The sequence below is a fragment of the Bubalus bubalis genome, chromosome 6 (assembly GCF_019923935.1).
Source record: "Bubalus bubalis isolate 160015118507 breed Murrah chromosome 6, NDDB_SH_1, whole genome shotgun sequence".
Taxonomy (NCBI): Eukaryota; Metazoa; Chordata; class Mammalia; order Artiodactyla; family Bovidae; genus Bubalus; species Bubalus bubalis.
The window spans coordinates 22,897,329-22,912,533 of record NC_059162.1 but is presented as its reverse complement, the minus strand read 5'-3'; the positions used below and the strand labels follow the sequence as shown (position 1 = coordinate 22,912,533).

Here is a 15,205-nt window from a genome sequence, read left to right as displayed (position 1 = left end):
TTTGACTAGGCAGACCTTTGTTGGCAAAGTAATATCTCTGCTTTTTAATATGCTGTCTGGGTTTGTCATAGCTTTTCTTCAAGGAGCAAGTGTCTTTTAATTTCATGGCTGCAGTCACCATCTGCAGTGATTTTGGAGCCCAAGAAAATAAAGTCTGTCACTGTTTCCATTGTTTCCCCATCTATTTGCCATCAAGTGATGGGACTGGATGCCATGATCTTTGTTTTTTTAATGTTGAGTTTTAAGCCAGCTTTTTCACTCTCCTCTTTCACTTTCATCAAGAGGTTGTTTTAGTTCCTCTTCACTTTCTGCCATAAGGCCACGTGGTGTCATCTGCATATCTGAGGTTATTAATATTTTTCCTAGCAATCTTGATTCCAGCTTGTGCTTCATCCAGCCCATCATTTAGCATGATGTACTCTGCATGTAAATTAAATAAGCAAGGTGACAATATACAGCCTTGACATACTCCTTTCCCAATTTGGAACCAGTCCTTTGTTCCATGTCCAGTTCTAACTGTTGCTTCTTGACCTGCATACAGATTTCTCAAGAGGCAGGTCAGGTGGTCTGGTATTCCCATCTCTTTCAGAATTTTCCACAGTTTGTTGTGATCCACACAAAGGCTTTAGCATAGTCCATGAAGCAGAAGTAGATAATTTTCTGGAATCTCTGGCTTTTTCTATGATCCAACAGATGTTGGCTAATTGATGTCTGGTTCCTCTGCCTTTTCTAAATCCAGCTTGAACAAATGGAAGTTCTTGGTTCACGTACTGTTGAAGCCTAGCTGGAAGAATTTTGAGCATTACTTTGCTAGTATGTGAGATGAGTGCAATTGTGCACTAGTTTGAGCATTCTTTGGCATTGCCTTTCTTTGGGATTGGAATGAAAACTGACCTTTTCCAGTCCTGTGGCCACTGCTGAGTTTTCCAAATTTGCTGGCATATTGAGTGAAGCACTTTCACAGCATCAACTTTTCGGATTTGAAATAGCTCAGCTGGAATTCCATCACTTCCACTAGCTTTGTTTTTCATGATGCTTCTCAAGGCCCACTTGACTTTGCACTCCAGGATGTTTGGCTCTAGGTGAGTGATCACACTATCGTGGTTATCTAGGTCATTAAGATCTTTTTTTTGTATAGTTCTTCTGTGTATTCTTAGGACTTTAAATATTAGATTTTTTCTTCATTTGTAGTCAAAATAAAAGGAGAGGCTGTATTCAAAGGACTTAGTGACTTAGTTTGAGGAACTTAATAACACTAGCTGATCTACTGGTCTCCTCAGATTGCTTCACCTATGCTGGTAGAGGTTGTTTGGTAGTATTAAAGACACATTCCTCCACACCAGAAATGCCCTTCATAGTGTCCTTCATGTTGTGTGTATTGGTGGCTCAGTCATGTCTGACTCTTTGCAATTCCATGGACTGTAACCTGCCAGGCTCCTCTGTCCATGGGATCCTCCAGGCAAGAATACTGGAGTGGGTTGCCATTCCCTTCTCCAGAGGATCTTCCTTATCCAGGAATCAAACCTGGGTCTCCCACATTGCAGGCAGATTCTTTACTGACTAAGCTACCAGGGAAGTCCTCAACTGGTACTTTGCATAAACCTTGTCTGGAGAGCCCAGGAGAACAAGGATTTAAAAGTAGATCTGCCACAGGAAACAGATATATGATAAATTCATGGATAAAATTATGTGCAGTTAAGTATTGTTCTCTCTTTATTCTTTTAGAGGTTGTTTGGTAACAGAGATATACCTCCACACGAGAATGCTCTTCATAGTGTCCTTCATGTTATAAGAGCTTAGAAACAGTAACATGAAGGTGAGCCCCAAATTTTTACTGTGACTCTTTTATTTTATTTTTTTGCATACAACATTAGTGTATCTTTTTTCTGAAAAGTCAGAAAATCAGGTGAGTAGAAATAAGTATCTGAATTAGTTCCCTATTACTTCCTATTAACAGGTTACAAAAACAATAGTTTTAAACCACCAGGCTCCTCTGTCCATGAAATTCTCCAGGCAAGGATACTGGAGTGGATAGAGATTCCCTTCTCTTGGGGAACTTCCCGACCCAGGGATCAAACCCTGGTCTCCTGCATTGCAGATGGATCCCTTACCATCTGAGCTACCAGTGAAGCCCAATATATTCATTATCAGAGTTCTGCTGATCAGAAGTTTGGAAAGATGTGGCTTCTCTGCTCACAAAAGTGATCAGCATGTCCTCCCCACCTGAATAGGGTGATATTAACCACGTCGTGGTTCTGACCATCTCTGATGAGGTGCTGCCCTCATGGTCTCATGCTCCTCTGGGATCATATTTATTGACCTGAATTCTGTAACTCCTGATTTCTTTCAGCCCACCTGAAAGAAAGTAGCTTAGGATAAAGTCTAGAACTGTGGAGCCCTTGAACTTATCTCTGCCATATCTTTCTCCAAGAGGAGAATAAAATAGTAGAGGTCTTCATAAAGATATGACCCACATAAGGGCTGAGATGCTCCAGTGATTGGAGAAGAGGAGAAAACTTAAAAGACAATGGAGGCACTAAAAGCCCAGACTGGGAAAGCAAGGTCCTCTTTGTGTCCCACCTCAGGTGGGTACTCTTCTGGAAAAGAGGCATTTCCCCTGGCACAGCACCATGGACAACAAACTTGATCTAATCCCACTGAGTTGTTCTTGTTGCTGCTAGGCTTTGGGGGTCTCCATTCTAGGGTGTTTGTTTAAAGGTAGGGCTTTTTCCTTGCATGAGAATCTTCTTGGAATTTTTCTATGAAATGCAGTTTCTTGGGCCTTCTCTCCAGACGTTTTTAACAAGCAGCACGATGACTGTGATGTAGGCATTCTTTAGCTGTGCAGCTAGTGCCCAGGAAATGGAACCCTATCTGCTGCATAGTATCTATCACACTTACTCATCCAAGTTTAATGCTGCCGTATCTGTTTTACATGATACATTCTTCTCTGTTATACATAAAATCCATATGCTCAAAGAAGGTAATGAGATCACCATGTAAAGCAAACTTGGTACACAGTGGAATAGGTATTTGCATCTTTGACGGCTGTTCCTAGGGCTGTGCTTTCATTGCGTTAGCACAGACCTAGGGTAGGATTTGATGGAAACAAGGTAGGGAGTAGAGGACATTGGCAAGAGTTAGTGATTCCTGGTAACTAGTATTGATCTATTGGACAAGTATTTACTGAATGTTGTATCTGTCAGGCTCTTGAAGAACCACTGGGTGAATGAGGCACACAGAGGCCCTGCTCTCAGGAAGATGACCTCTAGCACAAGAGCCAGATGTCTTACAGAGAATCACATATATTTTTTAATGATGGCTGTGATGTATTTGGGAGAAGGCAATGGCACCGCACTCCGTACTCTTGCCTGGAAAATCCCATGGACGGAGGAGCCTGGTAGGCTGCAGTCCATGGGGTCGCGAAGAGTCAGACACAACTGAGCAACTTCACTTTCACTTTTCACTTTCATGCATTGGAGAAGGAAATGGCAACCCACTCCAGTGTTCTTGCCTGGAGAATCCCAGGAACAGGGGAGCCTGCTGGGTTGCCGTCTATGGAGTCACACAGAGTTGGACACGACTGAAGCAACTTAGCAGCAGCAGTGATGTATTTAATACATCTATGTTCCTTGCTCCCATTTTGTCAGCAGGGATTGAAAACTGAGTGTATATAAATAATCATACTCTGGAACTCTGATAAAAGAATTGTCACAGAAAAGGTCTTCTAGATATTTTTGTTTTAATAGTAGAAATACTGGTGTTGGATGTAATGTCCTCTGAAATTCAGCTGTAGTTGAAACTCAGCTGGACAGTGTGTTTCATGCTTTGAACAGAGCAGCTTGTGTCGAAAACATGTGTGGTAGCTCCACAGTCAGTAAGTGGCTCCTGAGTTTTTAAAAATTTCCTATTCTCTTTGGGAATCAGTTTCCTCATCAGTAAGGAGTTGTTGTTATTCAAATTCTCCAAAGTCCCTTCCTGTTGAGATTTCTCTGAATGCATGAGAGACTGAGATGCATATTAAATATGACCTGAGAACTACAGCCAAGACCAGGTCTTGTATCTTCTCTGTGTGTCTCCTGTAGGAACTTAAGTTGAGCCCAAACACTGAAAACACATAAATGAGAGGGGAGATGGAAGAAAGGAAAGCAACAGGCTGGAAGAATGAGAATAACACAAAGAAGGGTATGGAAATGGTGGAGCTGTTGGATGCCAGGAGAGATGAAAAGAAGTACAAGTTGCGTTCAGAAAAATCAAGGGAAAGTGAATAATGTACACAGCATTATCCAAGTCCTCAAGGAGAAGCCTGAGCTGAGCAGGGAGGACAGGGAGAGTAACTTACTCCACAGTAACTTGTGCACCTGGCAAGGAGATCCACAGATGGATCAGGATTCACTTACACTACTAGGAAGTGCCGATTCCAAGGGAAGGAGGCATAGACCTTGAGGCTCTGTCCTGAACCCTGCTGCTCACACCTGGAACTGCCCCCACACTGGATGCCCAAGTAAGTGTGAGCTTAAAGGGATAAAGAATATTTGGAAAAGGGCTGGAGATGCCCATTCTTTTCTTAACCAGTTCTTCCCTGAGGTATGGAGGGGCCAGGATAAGGAGACCCTTCCATCTGAAGCATGCTGCTGCTGCTGCTAAGTCTCTTCAGTCGTGTCCGACTCTGTGCAACCCCATAGACGGCAGCCCACCAGGCTCCCCCGTCCCTGGGATTCTCCAGGCAAGAACAGTGGAGTGAGTTGCCATTTCCTTCTCCAGTGCATGAAAGTAAAAAGTGAAAGTGAAGTCGCTCAGTCATGTCCGACTCTTCACGACCCCTTGGACTGTAGCCCACCAGGCTCCTCCGTCCATGGGATTTTCCAGGCAAGAGTACTGGAGTGGGGTGCCATTGCCTCTCTATCTCTGAAGCATAGATACTAATAATATTCTGCATGCATACTTTGAAAGGTTTTACACACAATATTTCTTAAATATTTGTAAGAGCCTACTTTTCCTTATGCTTTGTTAACAACTTGGAGTTCAGATATCAATAAGGTTTATCTGAAGATATCAAAGTAGTGGGAAGAAGAATACAAGTGGAGCATTTCCACATAATGTGGGGCTCTTCTCAATTACAGTGTTGAGGCAGCCCACAGGGTAGGAGGGTAGGCTAAGGACATCTCTTCCTAATGGCCTACTTACGACCTTCCTAATGAACCACTGAGAGGAATCACTGAGGAGAGCAGGGTCTTTATCAGAGTCATCAAAGTTCAGTGTCAAAGGGAGCAGATGATGTAGGGTAGGCACCTCTTTAAGGAAGAAAATTTGCTACATCCTGGGAGAAAGCAGAGCATCTCTGATAGGATATTTGGATAAGTATATAGCTGAAATTACTACAGATTCTAAAGACCTATATATAGAAATACAACCACTTTTATTCAGTCAGTGAACAACCACCACTGAGACCCCCTCAGCGCTTGATTAAGTAGCTGGAGTCATGAATACAAAGATGATTAATAATAGTATTTCAACTTGGCTGGAGCTCTCAGTCCAGTAACCAAGAAGTCATGAGAAGTGTAATGGTGGTGGATTCACTGGGGGAAGTGGTCAGGGCTGCCTAGGGATGACGTCAGTGTTTGTCCAGTTCACCCTTCTTTCTTTTCCAACAACTGGTGACCTACCGTGGCTCAACAACCCTGGTTCTCACACAGGTTTCAGCCTCAGGATAACTAGGCTGTTGTTGGTTCCATGTTGGTTCAAAGTAGTCAGTCTTGCCAAGGTCTCCAGAGAAAATGCTGATATCTGTCTCTACTGTCTGTGTCTTGGTCAGCAAGAGAAATTAAGAGGCAAGTTTAATAAGTCTTATAGATTTATCATTGTCATAACAATCAGGAACAATTTGTCTTCTCTCTGAAAAGGTAAGGCCTTTTGGACTTAAAATTCTCACCCTGTTTCAAAGACAATGTAAATATCAGTCATAGTCCTAGAATTGTAGGACTTGGTTTTTTTTTTTTTTAGGACTTGGTATTTTATCCTTAAATTTTAGATCAAATAAGTAAAGTTAAAAGAGAGTAAAGCAACTTCACGTTTTTCAGTAAGAATGTATGGAGGTCCGGCACTTTGGTTGATACGTCTTTAGTGTTGTTAGAAACAGAATAGCCTAATGCTCCTTGATTCCCTCCTCTATCCCATCATGTTCTATAAAATATAATATCTCTGCTCATCTAGATAATATGAATCCTAAATTAGCTGAGTTCCATGAAGGCATTTACGGAACCCTGTGGGTAAAGCATTGTGCTGTTTCCATGGGGGGATACAGAATGAGGATACACATTCCTTACTGAAGGCAGTTCAAGGAGGACTGTTCCCAGTTCAGCCTGGATATCTGTCTGTAGATAGAATAACAACAGCAGACACCAATAGGTTCAACCTGCTGAAAGGGAAGATGAGGATGGGGAACAATAACTCAGCTCAGTGTCCTCAACTCAACGAGGCCCACTGGGCTTCTTTTCAGTTGCCTCTCCCCAGCCACGCTTAGAAACTCTCTCCAAGTGGTGAACTGGAGCAACTGCAGGGCTTATCTGCTTGTTTTTCATTTCTCAGGTCTCACTCCCTGACCTTTACTGCCTGATGCCCAGTCTCTTGAAAATCTTTGTCTCATCTATTTTGTTCAGTTTGTTGTTGTTTTTTTGTTTTGCTGTTTCAGGTGGGAGAGTAAATCCAGTTTCTGTTAGTTTGTGTTTGTGTGGCATCCCTTTTATAAAATCAGTTGGAAAATATCAAGATCCTGAAAAGATACTTTTACAAAATAAAGAACACAGTCACAAACATGGTGAAACTGTGAACTAAGGAAAACCCTTAACACTTGACCAATAAGGTGTTAATATACAAATATATAAGCAGTTCATACAACTCAACATCAAAACCCCCCAAGCAACCCAATTTAAAAATGGGCAAAAGAACTGAACAGACATTTTCCCAAAGAAAACATGCAGATGGCCAATGGAAAGGAAGCTCAACATCATCTATCATCAGGGAAATGCTAATCAAAACCACAATGAGATATCACCTCATGCTACAGAATGGTTATCATCAAAAAGAACACAAATTACAAATGCTGGTGAGGATGTGGAGAAAAGGGAACTATGGTCACTGTTAGTGGGAACTACCATGCTGCTGCTGCTGCTGCTGCTAAGTTGCTTCAGTCGTGTCTGACTCTGTGCGACCCCAGAGACAGCAGCCCACCAGGCTCCCCCGTCCCTGGGATTCTCAGGCAAGAACACTGGAGTGGGTTGCCATTTCCTTCTCCAATGCATGAAAGTGAAAAGTGAAAGTGAAGTTGCTCAGTTGTGTCCGACTCTTAGCGACCCCATGGCTCCTCAGTCCATGGGATTTTTCAGGCAAGAGTACTGAGTGGGGTGCCATTGCCTTCTCCGGGGAACTACCATATAACCCAACAATCCCACTGCTGGGTATGTATTTGGAAAAAAAGTGAAAAAACCAAACAGAAACACTAATTTTAAAAGATACATGCAACCCAATGTTCATAGCAACATTATTTACAACTGTCAAGATACGGAGGCAATCTATGTCCATCAACAGAAGAATGGATAAAGAAGATGAGGTATATATAATAAATGGAATAGTTCTCAGCCATAAAAACAATGAAGTTTTGATGTTTCCAACAACATGGATGGACTTGGAGAGTATTATGCTAAGTGAAGTGAGTCAGACATCACTTATATGTGGAATCTACAAAAATATAACAAACTAGTGAATGAAACTAAAAAGAAACAGACTCACAGATATGGAGGACAAACTAGTGCTTCCCAGTGAGGAGAGGGAAGGGGGAGGGGCAAAATAGGGGTAGAGATTAAGAGGTGCAAACTACTATGTATAAAATAAGCTACGAGGATATATAAAACAACACTGAAATTATACTCAATATTTTATAATAAGTGGAATATACCCTTTAAATTCTGAATCACTATATTGTACATGTGTATGCTATGCTATGCTAAGTCACTTCAGTCGTGTCCGACTCTGTGTGACCCCATAGACGGCAGCCCACCAGGCTCCTCCGTCCCTGGGATTCTCCAGGCAAGAACATTGGAGTGGGTTGCCATTTCCTTCTCCAATGCATGAAAGTGAAAAGTGAAAGTGAAGTCGCTCAGTCGTGTCCGACTCTTTGCGACCCCATGGACTGCAGCCTACCAGGCTCCTCAGTCCATGGGATTTTCCAGGCAAGAGTACTGGAGTGGGGTGCCATTGCCTTCTCCGTACATGTGTAAATTATATAATAATTTACATCAACTATACTTAAAAAAATATTTTTATTTTAAATGCACCATACCAGTCCTAAGGACAATGTTTGCTTAACTATATGTTGGGGAATGCAGTCCTCACAGCCCCTTGCCCAAAGGCTGAGGGGATGTTCCTCTGAGGTTTGTTGTGAAAACTATTCCTTTGTGAGTCAACATGCCTCTTTATTTTTTTTAATTAATTTTTATTGGTGTATAGTTGCTTTAATGTGGTTTCTGCTGTATAGGAAAGTCAAATAGTTATACATATACATATATCTCCTCTTTCGTGGATTTCCTTCCTATTTAGGTCACCATAGAGCACTGAGTAGAGTTCTCTGTGCTACATAGTAGGTTCTCTTAGTTATCATTAGTTATGAATTCTCATTAATTATCAGTTATTTTATACGTAGTAGTTATATAGGACATGCCTCTTTAAAAGCATGTCACCCTTGATTATTTCTAATCTCCAAAAGGTCCTTCAAAGGAAAGGGTGAACATGACTACAAAGTGGCCCAATGGAAAGTTCCAGCTTTGAAGGTTTTGTGGAGAGTCTCTCAGGAAACACTGCCTCCAGGCTGACTTATGTTCCCTGGAGAGCCAGGGAGAGAAGGCAGACATTTCAAATCCTTAGGTTACAAACCAGGCTCTGAAGGAGGAATAGAGATTCCCAAACCCTCTCTCAGGAACCTCATCTGTTGCTCCAAAAGGGATCCCAGAAATTCCTCCTCTTGGTGGTCTAAAATGATCCTGTGCCTTAGTTACTAAGCAGGGGACACAGCACTAGATACCACCATTTGTTGGTTGGGAGTATGGCCATGCCAGTTATAGAGAGAAAAGAAAGTAGGGAAAGTCAGGTGAGATGTTAGAAATATCTGTCCTCCCCAGGATGGAAGAGGCACAGGTCACACAGGTCTCCCTGAGTTCAACATCTCTGGTGTTTCTGCAGTAAAGGAATAACCTGATCCACTCCCTTTCCAGGGGAAAATGGGAAATGCAACTGCTCTGAAATAAAGTATTCTGGTTGGCTGATTAGGGCCTTAATCCTCATGAACTATGATGGCTGTCAATTCACAGTCTGGCACTGGAAAGGAATACAGCATTTTTATTCCCCAAAGCAACGTAGAAGGGGAGCAGGAACATTTGTCTTCCAGGAAAATGAATCTAGGAAATGCCCCCAAAAGTACACACAGACTACTGAATATATATTTAAATGGTCTGTTATTAACCATTAGGGCTTCCCAGGTGGCTTAGTCGATAAAGAATCTGCCTGCAATCCAGGAGACCCAGGTTCAATCCCTGGTTCTGGAAAATCACCTGGAGAAAGAAAAGGCAATGCACTCCAGTATTCTTGGCTGGGAAATCCCACAGACAGAGGAGGCTGATGGGCTATAGTCCATGAGGCTGCAAGAGACGGACACAACTTAGCAAAACTAAACTACCACAATTAACCATTAACTGTCAGGGGAGAGTACAAACTCAGTCCCCCATTACCACAAATTGTGCGTTGGAGTTTCCCAAATTTGGGGAAATCAAAGCGTTTGGCACATCTGGAGTGCAATAGATAAAACTTCACTTTTTGGAAAACCACTTTCCTGATCATGAGATCTTTGACCCCCCCCCCCCAACCACCCCCCTCCCATTCCCCCCCATGACACTAATGCAAGAAATTGGGTTAGGAACAACAGAGTATGTGTGAAAACTCTCTACTATGTGCTCAATTTACCTGTAAACCTAAAGCTGTCCTAAAAAGTAATGTCATTAATTTTTTAAAATGTAAGGATGCAACACCTCAAATCAAAGTGTTGGTGGCATCCTGTAAGGGCATACTTAATACTAGCTGTTGATGTGCACCAGCCTGGAGACTGACCATGGTGACTCCCATGCCTGTGCCTTCAGCCTCTGCAGCCTGGTAGTTCTCCTGGAATCTGTGTGGAATCATTCAGGTCAGGGTAGTTGCAGGGCTGCAGATAGTGCAGAGACCAGTTGCACCTGATGAGGGCGGGGAGAAACCATCCTGGGGCCAAACAGTGAAGATCCAGGAACTACTGAGTTTCAGCAGCTGCCCGCCTGTGTCTACAGAGCAAAGGACAGTGAGAACGGGAATTGAGAGCTACCGCTTGAGGTTGCTGCCTGGAGGATACAGGCAGCAGGGGAGGCTTTGGTCAAGTTTGAGACTTGGAAGCAGGAAATTAAGTTGAAGTAAGACTAGAACGTTCCGTGGTGGCTTCAACCACCAGTTTCCCAATTAACAGTCATGCTCGTGTACGGTACTCACAGAGCAGGATTATAAAATCTTATGCTGTTAACATGGGGTGAGAACGAGCTCCCCAAGCCCTCCCTCCTGTGCTGAAAACACAAACAACACAGCGCTGAGTCTTGAACAAGCGGACGTCTGGGCGCTGACACCAGCGAGCGGCCCTCGACGCCCCAAAGCCGGGCGCACGGCCCTGGCTGCCTGCTTCTCGCCATCTCGGGAGCCCCCGCCCAGGTGACAGGCGACGACACAGCCTCTCCGGCTGGAGTCAGCTACGTGCCCCTCTTACTCGTGCATCCCCCTCTGCAGAATGGGAGGGTGTGAAAGGCTTTTAAGCGTGGCCGATGTTCAAAACTTCAAAACTGGCCGCTGAAGCATATAAACGTCGGGAGAATGGAAACGTCTAGAGGGCAGCCCGTGGGCGCCGAGCTCCCCTTTCAAAACCGAGAGGGTGCCGCCGTCTTGGGGACGCGGGTGGGCGGGGAGGGGGTGAACCCTGAAAGCTGAGGAGAAGGAAGGTTAGGAAGGAAACAGCCCAGAAGAAACACTGTCAGCTGCTCACATCCGACCACACCCCACTGGGCGTCAGCGGCGTGGGTGCTCGCAGTGCGACGTGCGGGGCCGCTGTCGCTTTGGCTTCGATCGGGTTCCCAACACAGAGAGGACGTTCTGTCCCCCAAGGAAGCTGGCAGTGCCCCGCGATTCTACTACCCTTGGACCTGGGGTCCTAGGAAGGGGACATCCCACGAAGTCCGAAGGGCTCTTCTGGCGATGTTTAGCGCTCCCAGGGCAGCGGGAAGAAGACAACTGCAAAAAGAAAAGGAACTTTTTTTCTGGCGAGAATTTTACTTCTGGGTAGAAAACTCTAGAAATGCCGGCAGAGAAGGCCCAAAAAGCCCTTCCCTGTTGTTCCCCCCGAATAGGTTTCGTCTCATTCCACGAAGTCCAAACCTGAAGAGACGGCTGCGGGCCGGCGAGTCAGGCGCCCCCTGGCGTTGTGGAGGAAGCTGCTCCCGGCGGGATGATGAGAGCGCCGGGCGGGAGGCGGGTCCTGGGCCGGCGCGGCTGCACCAGGCCTGGCTCAGCGGCGGGAGTATTAGGCCACCGGCGGTTCCATGGTGTAATGGTGAGCACTCTGGACTCTGAATCCAGCGATCCGAGTTCGAGTCTCGGTGGGACCTTTCTCTTTAGGCTGAGCTAAGTGTCTTTTACGCGCTTAGCCCGAACTCAGTCTCCTCGTGAAAGCGAACTCGAGTGGACCTACTCTCCCGCCCCAGCATCCCCCTCCCTCCTGCTCTCGAGACCAGAACTTCTGGGTCCCGCGAAAGAGGCCACGTGTCCCCCATGCTCTGCAGCCTCCCCCTCAGCAGCCGAGGTCCCGGAAACCTATTATTCGAGCTGTGTAGGTCCATGATCCACGGAGAGGTGGCGGGCAGGTGGGGGTCGAGCCCGGGGCGTTCCCGCTGGACCTAAACTCTGCTCATCGCTGGCCATCGGAGGCCCGGCCCCGCCAAGGGGCGCAACGACCGAGCCATTGCCACCTCCACCCCATCGGGTCACCTTGGGTCTCCGGGGTGAAAGGCAGAAGCTGAGCCCACTGAGGGGGCTTCTCACCGCACATCTTGTCCCTGTGAATAAATGGTCGCGGGGGCTGTTATGTCTTTGATCAGCCAGGTTGACAGCTTTCCGGTGAGAAGAACTGTATTTTAATTCATGTACCCAATTCTATTTCGCGTTTTAATTGATCCTATAAGACCCTGATGCTGGGAGGGATTGAGGGCAAGAGGAGAAGGGGACGACAGAGGATGAGATGGCTGGATGGCATCACTGACTCGATGGACGTGAGTCTCAGTGAACTCTGGGAGTTGGTGATGGACAGGGAGGCCTGGCGTGCTGCGATTCATGGGGTCGCAAAGAGTCGGACACGACTGAGCGACTGATCTGATTTCAATTTACTTCGATTTATTCGATTTTTTTTTTTTTTTTCCAGAATTTCTCGCCCCTAAGTCTCCGCTGGACACGAAAAGCCGCTGCCAGGCTAAGATTTGAACTGACACCAGGAAATCTAGTCCTTTCCTCCCAAGTTCAGGCAGAAAGAAGAGCCAGGGCCGCGGATCCAGCGTCTCTGGAGACCAAGGGTCCCTTATCCAACTTCATCCTGGCCTTTATAGTCAAGGCTAGATTATAGTGAATATACCTTATTTAGTTAGATTTAAGTTGGAAGCTACATCCAATTATAGTTATAAAATTAAAGCAACAATTTATGTATACCTCAGGACAACAAACCCCAAAATTGCTTTCCCCAATATAGTTGTTGAGGACGACAGAGGATGAGATGGTTGGATGGCATCACCGACTCGGTGGACATGAGTTTGAGCAAGCTCCGGGAGTTGGTGATGGACAGGGAAGCCTGGGGTGCCGCAGTCCATGGGGTCGCAAAGAGTCAGATACGACTGAGTGACTGACCGACAGGACTGAGCGGTATTCAGCGAATGAATACCGTTGATAGCGGTATTTTTGCTATTATGTACTGTTTTGTCTATGCAATGTGAAAAAAAGTGAAGGACTTTCTGGAATATCCTATTTCTATTACTCCCAGTAGTACCCTTAAAAACAAAAATGCTTGGTGTTAGAGAAAGAGATTCACTTAAAAGATAGATATTCAATAAAAACCCTGTAGTTCCGAATTGGAATTGGATGTTTGTGAATCTTTGTGAATTCATAAATACATACAAATACATTCAATACATACAAATACATTCCTTGGGGCTAGAGGAAAGAGCGGGAATTGTCTGCAGCGGGGCTGGAGGGAATGGAAGATAACAGTAGTGTTCTGAAACTGGATTATTGAACCTGCGACGCGGCAAGAAAAGAAAGAGAAGGAAGGAAGAAAATGATAGTTCCACAAGAAAGGGTGGAGGCATCGTGAGACCTGGCTTTGCTGTGCCCCTGCAGGTGGTGACGTAGGGCCTAATCTGCGACGTCATAGCTTGAGTAAGGTGTTCCCCCTCCCCCCACCCCCCAACCCCTGGTGCGTGTGTCTTCATCCACTGGCAACTGTCCTGGCAGGTTCAAGGCAGATGGCTTAGTGAGGGCAGGCCTCAGGGTGGTGCAGAGAGATCAACGGCACCAGGTAAAAACCAGGAGGAAGGAGCACAAGAGGAAATCCACAGGCTGGGGATTGCGGGTGCTGGGGACGAAGTCAAAGGGCAGATGCATAAAACTAACGGCTGAGACATCGCTAGATTCAAAGCCGAGTTCGTCCCTGGGTGGGCTTGAACCACCAACCTTTCGGTTAACAGCCGAACGCGCTAACCGATTGCGCCACAGAGACCAACTGCTACAAGCATCTCCTGTAACATCCTGCAATGAGAATGGATTTCCCCGGTCCCTTCCAACCGCCGCGAAAAAAAGATTCAAACGTCTCTATTTTGGCTCAACTCGCCGGCACCAGAGACACTGAGTCTGGGCGCCGAGCACGCCAGGCGGCGGACCCGGAACCCGAGTGAGCTGGGGCTCGGACGAAACAACGCGAAGCCCACAACCGTCCTCGCCTCCTCCTGGCCGCCTCCAAAGCAGCCCGCTACCCGAGACAACTGGAGCTTCTCTCGGGCTCAAGTCCTCCACTTCCCACTCGTGATCGGCCTCACCGGTCGCACTCACGGCACTTGCCCCGGGGCCCTGGAGGTCGCAAGGGACAAGAACAGCAACTGGCTGTGTCCCCACTGCACTGCCCCTTCTCGGCGCCTCCAGAGAATAAACTCCACGGGGCATGACCTGGAGTTGGCTCACCATGCCCGGAACGGGGCCTGGCACCCAGCAGTCGCCCAAGAAATGCTGGGCGGTGGATGCATTCCGTCTCAGCGGCTGGGAGTGGTCGGTAGACCGAGAATTCTTATGACTCCTGCAAGTTTTCAGCCCTAGAGAAACCTAGATTTTTCAGGTCAGTCGTTTTCAAAACTTTTTTTCTAGCACGTGATTTTAGGAACAGATAAAAGTTCTAGAAAGTCCAAGATGGCACCACCTGGACCGGCTCTGAGCTCCCCACCCAAGACGGTTCCGCACCTAGTTGCTTGGGTCTGAATTCGTATCCTAACAAAGAACGGGCTTCTCTTGTCTGATCATCGCCAGCAACATCGTGTGGTTCCACCTTTTGGACTTGGTGGCTTGTCCCTTACTGCCCACCTAACAGATGGGTGGGATGGCGAGGCGGACATCGCGCCAGAGAACTCAAGCTCTGAAGCAGCCCAGACCCCGCCCGAAGCCCCAAGGCCTGGAGTCAGCTTCCCCTTCAGCTTCGGCCTCGCTAGGGCTGCAGGTGCCCCCCGGAGGAGGATGCCTGCTGCTGCTGCTGCTGCTGCTGCTAAGTCTCTTCACTCGTGTCCGACTCTGTGCGACCGCATAGACGGCAGCCCATCAGGCTCCCCCGTCCCTGGGATTCTCCAAGCAAGAACACTGGAGTGGGTTGCCATTTCCTTCTCCAATGCATGAGAGTGAAAAGTGAAGGTGAAGTCGCTCAGTCGTGTCCGACTCTTTGCGACCCCATGGACTGCAGTCTACCAGGCTCCTCTGCCCATGGGATTTTCCAGGCAAGAGAACTGGAGTGGGGTGCCATTGCCTTCGCCTGCCACACCGTAAATAACCTCCGCTGTCTAATCGGGGG

At 46.5% G+C, this 15,205-nt stretch overlaps 3 non-coding genes across 3 annotated transcripts; 1 reads left to right on the top strand and 2 right to left on the bottom strand.

Moving 5' to 3' along the window:
- Window positions 1–9,747: 9,747 nt before the first annotated feature.
- LOC112585892 lies at window positions 9,748–9,903 on the bottom strand. The gene has a single exon (XR_003110465.1). It is a non-coding gene; the product is annotated as a U1 spliceosomal RNA (small nuclear RNA).
- Window positions 9,904–11,651: 1,748 nt separating this feature from the next.
- Window positions 11,652–11,723, top strand: TRNAQ-CUG. The gene has a single exon. It is a non-coding gene; the product is annotated as a tRNA-Gln (tRNA).
- A 2,079-nt stretch (window positions 11,724–13,802) lies between these two features.
- On the bottom strand, window positions 13,803–13,876 carry TRNAN-GUU. The gene has a single exon. It is a non-coding gene; the product is annotated as a tRNA-Asn (tRNA).
- Between the last annotated feature and the right edge of the window lie 1,329 nt (window positions 13,877–15,205).